Here is a 7,252-nt window from a genome sequence, read left to right on the forward strand (position 1 = left end):
AGCCTAAACGACTTGTGCAATATCATAAGGCTGGTAAGTAGTGGGACCAAACAAAGCATTTCCCCCAGGCTTCACCATCCCTTATAGGAAGGTGTTTCAGGGGCTCCCTGGACTCATGGGGACTTACAGATCACAGTGGAGAATTGTTCCCAGAGAGACTGATGATGGAGCTCTGGCCCGAGTGGTGGAGCCCTGGGTCCTGCTCCTACGTTGCCAGTCCTTTAAAAAATACCCGGCATCAATCCCACTGTATTTTATTTGGTAAGTCTTTGCAGGACCAACAAGATTGAAGGGGAGGGAAAATGAACTCCCCTTCTCAACAGGGAAAGTGACAATGATTGGGTGGTCGTATCTAATCCACACTAGGTCTCTGGAGCTACTAATCCCTGAGGGGTCTGGAGAGCTAAAGTTTTCCCTGTACTTCATCTCTCTGTTGTGCTTTGTGCTTTTCAAAACCCCTCGGCAAATATTCTTTCACTGGATTCTCTTTTCTAAACGCAGCAGCTGGAGAAATTCTTTTCAAACTCAAGTCAGACTATGTCACTCCTCTGCTCCAAACCATCCAGCGACTCCTGTCTCCGTCAGAGTCCCAGTGAAAGGCCTTACCAGGCCCTACCCCGTCTGGTCCTGCTTCCCTGGGACCTCAGAGCGACCGCTCATCTCACGCCCTCTGCTCCAGCCACTCTGGCCTCATCATCTTTGAACTGCAGACTCACACTCGCTCCAGGGCCTTTGCCCCTGCCATTCCCACCACCTGGAATGCTCTTCCCCCAAATATTCCCTGGACCCACTCCCTTACCTCCTTTGGGTCCAAGTCCCAATTGCAGCGTCTTAGAGATGCCCTGCCCAATTACTGCACAGCACTTCCCACCTGCCTTTCCTGCTTTACTGTTCGCCGAAGCACTTAGCACCGCTAGAAATTCTGTATGTTTGGCTTATTCCCTTATTTCTCTGCTTCCCCCAGTGGAGCTTCAGGGGCAGAGAGACTTTTGCCCACTTTGTTTATGACTGAATCCTCCCCTCCCCAGGGGCTACAATGTGCCTGGCCCCCTGGCCCTTAGCGATGATCCCTAAAGACTTAGAATGAAATATTGGATAAAAGCATGAATTCTCATAGCAATGATACCTATTGGTCAGTGTAACTATTGTGTTCTCAGCTTTGCAGGTGAAGAAACAGAAGCCCAGGAGTTTCCGTGCCTGGTCTGAAGCCAAGCACATAGTGGCACGGCCGGCTTTAGAACCCAGCTGCCATGCCTTGGGTCCTTTGGGCAGCAACTTGTTCAGTTCCCATGTGGCTGTTTTCATGCAGAGATGTGAATGGTTCAGGACAGGCACGATCCACAGTCATACAGGCTTTTGCCACAGTGAGAAGAGGGTACCACACTGCTGTCATTTCCTGGACAGAGAAATATGCATCTCTGCCAGCTGGGTTCAGAGCGGTAGTAATTACAAAAGTCTGGAGGGAAGTGAGAAGAAGCGTCAGGGACGTTTAACAACCCTCACTGACCTGCAAATTATTATTTACAGTAACACAGAGCATTTCCTCTGCAGAGGCAAAGACATAGACCCTATTATACATGTGCTATTTTTTTTTTTTTTTTTTTTTTAATAAGCGTGAATCCCCATAGGGCTCTCCGGAAGCAGATAGAGAACAGAAAGGGTGACTGGGCAGTTCAGAATGGACTTACCCTTAGGAGACGAAAAGAATGAATGCTTGCTGTTTTTATTAAATTCCTCCCAGGAAGTCTAGGAAGATGATATTAAATATTCATCAGACATCTCCTGCTGGGTGAGCACACTGCTTGGAGATGGCGGATCTGGAGAAGTGTGTTGGGATTGACTGCCAGGGATTGGGGGCGAGGAGTGGGGGGCTTTGATTCTGGTCTCTTCCAACCTTGTCCCTGGGGTATAGACCTTCCCTGGCCTGTGACTGCCCGAGCTGTAACACTTCCACTGACAGGGAGCTCGTTACCTCCCACAGCCCTTTTGTCTTATGACACAGCCTCTGCTGAGCCACTGTCTGCCTCCTGTACATCCCTCCTTTCAGTTTTAGTTCTGTGCTCTGAAGTGACAGCGAATAACTCTACTACGTCCGTATCAAATAAGCGCTCTTAACACACGACCAACAAGTTCTTATTGTCTCGTTGGCTCTAAAAGGCAGAACGTGGCAACTAGCCGTTCTTGAAAGCAGGAGTTCCCTGGCAGTCCTCCAAGGGCGTGTGTGTGTGTGTGTGTGTGTGTGTGTGCGTGTGTGCGTGTGCGTGTGTGTTATGGGGTAAGGACCATATTTCTGGTGTGATGGCACAGAGCATGGCATTGGAGTCAAGCTGTCTGTGCTCCTGACTCTGTCACACAGCTGTGTAACTTGGGTGTAACACTTAGCCTCTCTGTGCCTCAGTTTCTCCATCTGTAAAATGGAAATAATAATAGTGACACTCTCACGGGGTTGTTGTGAGGATTAAATTAGCTAGTGCCTGTGAAGTGTCAGCACAGTGCTTACGTAGTGCATAGCGCGCTTACCTGTGCGCTTACCTGTACGCTCTTAATGCTGCCCATCCAGCATCCTTCGGGAGGATGCTGTTTCTACCTGGTCATAAGGAAGAAGAAGCCTGGGGGGCTGGTGGACTAGTCCTTGGTGCCTCCCCTTCAATGCTTCCCTGTTTCTCTCTCTCTTTTTCTACATTCATTCCTCGGTCCCTCCCCAGTGGTCTAGTCCCCAGAGACTGTACTCTCAGCTGGGTACCTGCCCCTTCCAGTCGCAGCCCCAGAGACCCTTGCACTGTCACAGGGGATTGGAGAAATCCAAAATTCTTAAAGGTCCAAAGGAGTGAATCTGAGGGTGACATCTCAGTATCATGAGTGAGAAAGGGGTATCTGGGGATAACTAAACGTCTTCCCAGTACCCCTTCACATCACACACCCATAAACTCACCTACTTGGAGTGTTGGTTGGATGTGTCAGTGGAATCACAGCTTCCTGCCAAATGTGTTCAACTTGACACCCTCCACCTCCCTAAGCTCATGACAAGCCCTTCGATACAGCCAGGCCTGCACATCAGAATGAACTGATACATCACATAACATGATAAGAAGAAAACATGATTGATAGGTGGTATTCATGTTCCAAATGTTGAAAGGGTTAAAGAGAAATATAATTAAGGAGTTATAGTCAATATCTTGTAATAACGTATAATGGAAAAGAATCTGAAAGTATATACATATTCTTTTTTAATTCTTTATATGTATATAACTGAACTATTTTTCTGTACACCTGAAACTAACAAAATATTGTAAATCAACTATATTTCAATTAAAAAATAAGCTACAAGGATATATGGTACAACACAGGAAATAAAGCCAATATTTTGTAATAACTACAAATGGTAGAGGATGGTTGTTAAAGCGCCTTGTTTTTTCTACAACACCATCTTCAGACACATTTAGTCATATTGTTCTTCAAGGTCTTGGGGCCAGTGACAGTTCACAGGTCCACATGACCCCCAGGAAAACTGGCACGTCCCTAGGCCTCCAAAGTCCTAGGGTAGCCCTGTCTTGTGCCCACCAGCCTCTTGTCTCCAGATATGTTTTCCAGGGGTGAGACACATGTCACCATGAGCTCCGCAAATTTCCTGAGGTCAAGCCCTCTCCCCCACTGAGGGATTGGAAGCTCCACCCTCCCTGGCTGTGTGACTTTGAGCAAGTAACCTAACCTCTCTGTACCTTAGTTCCCCCAGCTCCAAAACGGAGTTAACAATAGAACCTACCTCAGAGGGTTGGAATGGGAATTCAGGGAGTTAGTTTATACACGAAAAGCCCTTAGGACAGTGGTTCCCAGCTTCAGTACACTTGGAACCTTGATAAAACACAGATTGCTGGATCACTACCCTCATCCCAGAGTGTTCCTTTAGTTTGCATTTCTAACAGGTTCCCAGGTGATGCTGATTCTGTCCAACAAAGCATGCTGTTTTATTTTACTTTATTTATTTTTAATAGGTAAGAAGTGGATTTATTTAGAGAGAAACACACTCCACATACAGAGCGTGGGCCATCTCAGAAGGCGAGAGCCCCCAAAATATCAAACACCATGTTTTAGAACAATGCCTGGCATGGGACCAGTGCTGTGTGATTTGTTTGTTATTCATTATTTACATGAGAAATGAAAAAAAGAACACACAGTATCTTTGGAATACATGACATGATTAAATGTCACATTTAGAAGATTTTGGATATCAAGTGGATTAGCAAGTCCTCCTACTGCAAGAGAAGGTCCGTAGGAGGATTTGAAGATGGTGGGACATGGAGAGCAGCCTGATATGTCTCAGTATCCAGGAGTCCCACTGGCCCTCCCTCTGCTGCTGAATTTATGGGTAAAACCTGAGACAGGAGCTGGAGAGCCAGATAAGGCCTGCCTGGCCTCACTCCCCAAGTATTTAGGGCTCAGCCTGGCACCAGGTGCTATAGGAGAAAATGGCACAAATGATCGGGCCTCTACCTTAAATGATCTCAGTTAAGGAGCTGCATCCAACACACACCAAACAATGAAAGAACATCGTAGGTACTGGAGGGCAGACACGGTGCCACTGCAGATGCTGTAGGAGGTGACCCGTGTGTCCAAAGCTGGAGAGCCATGCGTCACACTGACCAGCGTCTAAAGCTTTATCCCCCGATTACCAGTTGTACAGCCTTGGAGAACACGCTCTGGCTGGCTGAGCTTCCATTATCCCATCTGTAAAGAATAGGACAGCCTACTTATTCCCAGGGTCCCTGGGATGCTATGAAGCACTGCAGAGCCCAGCGAGGACAGGGCCCCAGCCTGTCCCGTGCATTGCCGAATCCCTGCTCCTGCTGGTCCCCTGGCCTGTCATAGGCGCTCTTTACTTTTTTTTTTTTTTTTTTTTTTTTACGGTACGCGGGCCTCTCACTGTTGTGGCCTCTCCCGTTGCGGAGCACAGGCTCCGGACGCGCAGGCTCAGCGGCCATGGCTCACAGGCCCAGCCGCTCCGCGGCATGTGGATCTTCCCGGACCGGGGCACGAACCCACGTCCCCTGCAACGGCAGGCGGACTCTCAACCACTGCGCCACCAGGGAAGCCCCTTACTTTTTATAGAATGAGTGCACGGCTGAGTCCAGTGCTCACAGTGTCTGGCTGGTGCGGCTCCGCATGGGTGACTGTCCTTACTGATGTTTTCATTTTGGGTGACGACTGGCTTGATTCGGGGAGGCCAGTGGAAGATGAAGAGAGTGCTCTGGACCCGGAGGGCTGGAAGGCATGAGGAGGATGAAGGCACTTCCCATGTCGCCGAGGGTGGAAGCCATGATGGGGAAGCAAGAAGGAGGAAGGTGTGTCTGGGGAAGCGAGGGGACAGGAGGGCTGAGGACCAAGACGGCCGGGGAGGGGTTGGGGGAGGGGAGCTCCAGGGACTATGCTTCCAACAAAAGGCATTTCTCGTCCCCCACCCCCTTCTCAGGTCCATGTGGTTACGCACCACAGAAGGAGGCAAAGAGCCGAGGTCAACGTTTCTTCTTGTTTCCACTCTAGTAAATCATTTCGGTAAAGGGGATCAACCTGGCATGGAGGGGCATTTCTTAACGTTTTCAAATCAGCTTTTGGTGTCTTAGGTCAGCCTATAAACACGACTTGAGCCCCAGGGGCCCCCATCTAGCTCACCCTGGTATTTAAGATATTAGAAAGATAGCCTCAAAATAAGTTGTTCTTTCATCTTACTTCGTTTGAATACTCCTTTATTCTTCTAGACTTCTGCAAAGTCTAGACACCGATCTGGTCTCTCATGTACCCCCAAGATGAAGAATCAGAGGGGCAAGATGCTCCCTGCAGGAGGATACCAGCAGGAGCTATTAGCACGTGGAGAAAGAAAGATTAGAAAAGCTGCAGAGAGAGAAAAAGTGCATCTTCACGGGCCAACTGGGTGGCCCTCGGTACATGAATACTGTTAACTTTGACCTTGTCGGATAACTGCCCACACCCAATCCTCCCCCGCCGGCACCTCCATCATCTACCCTCCACGCTGCCACAGGGAACCTTTAATAAATGCGTGCCTGATTGTCCTATCTGCTTTTTACTCCTGGCTTATAAACCTCCCTTGGGCCTCCCAAACTGCGAGATTGGGTAGGTTTGGCATAGAAGGCTTTTCGCAATTTGCCTCCGATTTAACTTTCCAACTTCATTCTCATTTGCTTCTATCCTCTTGCTAGAATTTGATGTCTCCTTTCACTGGTGTCTTACCTAGAAAACTCCTATTCACCCTTCAGGCGAATTCATCCCCAGCCAATGCCTCCTCCCTTCCCAGGCCTACTACGAGGAGGATACTTCTGTCGCCCGCAGTTCCTCAGCCTCCAGCCTGGAGGGAGAAATGCAATCAGCAGAGTTCACTTCTCCATCTGTCACTATGGGAACCTCAGCCATCCTTCAGTCTTTCAAAAGCTCCCTCCTCTGGTTTTCCTTCTAGTCTCCAGAAGATGTCGTCTGAGTGTTCGTGTGTGCGGCTGTCATCTCCCTCATGGCAGTTGCCAGTTTCCTTCTCTGATGAGGTGAAGCGAGTTCCCAGGCCCCCGCAGCTGCTGTCAGCATGCTCTGGGGTAACTGTGCCCCAGTGCTGTCTTCTGCTGCCTGTGGAAGCCTGTGCTTTCTTTCCTGTATCCTATGCGTGCCGGTCTGGCTCACAGCTCTGTGTTGCTGAACCACTCCCAAACGGGGACAAGGAGAGAATAATCCTCATACAAATATACTGTGAAGAGCTCACACGCCCCTCACCTTTCCTGTGCATCAGACACGATGCTAAACACTTCTGTGGATTCTACATTTTAATACTCAAAGTTACCCTGGAAGCAAATACTATTATTCCCATTTTACAGGTAAGGATCACAACAGTGGAGGCTGGGAGAGACGAGGTACCTTGCTTGAGTTCTCACAGCTGGTAAAGTTTGGCTATGAGTTTAAGTTTGGCTCCAGAGTCCACAACCTTGACCTTTGGGTGGTGTGCCCTCCCACTTGGTTTGTACACCAGCTTCCATGAGATGGAGAGATGCCTTAACTCATAGATGGCCAGTTCCCTCGGCAGTCTATCACCTGGAACTCTCTATTTTACCCCCAAACAGTGCCTGCATATAGTAGAAGCTCAACAAGTATTAAATGGATGAATGAATAAGTACATAAGTAGAATCTCATTCCCATCTGACCCCCTCACCCCTAACTGATGGGCCTGAGGTTGCCCTATCCTTCCTCAACCTTCAAA

This window comes from Phocoena sinus, chromosome 11, assembly GCF_008692025.1.
Source record: "Phocoena sinus isolate mPhoSin1 chromosome 11, mPhoSin1.pri, whole genome shotgun sequence".
NCBI classification, from domain to species: Eukaryota; Metazoa; Chordata; class Mammalia; order Artiodactyla; family Phocoenidae; genus Phocoena; species Phocoena sinus.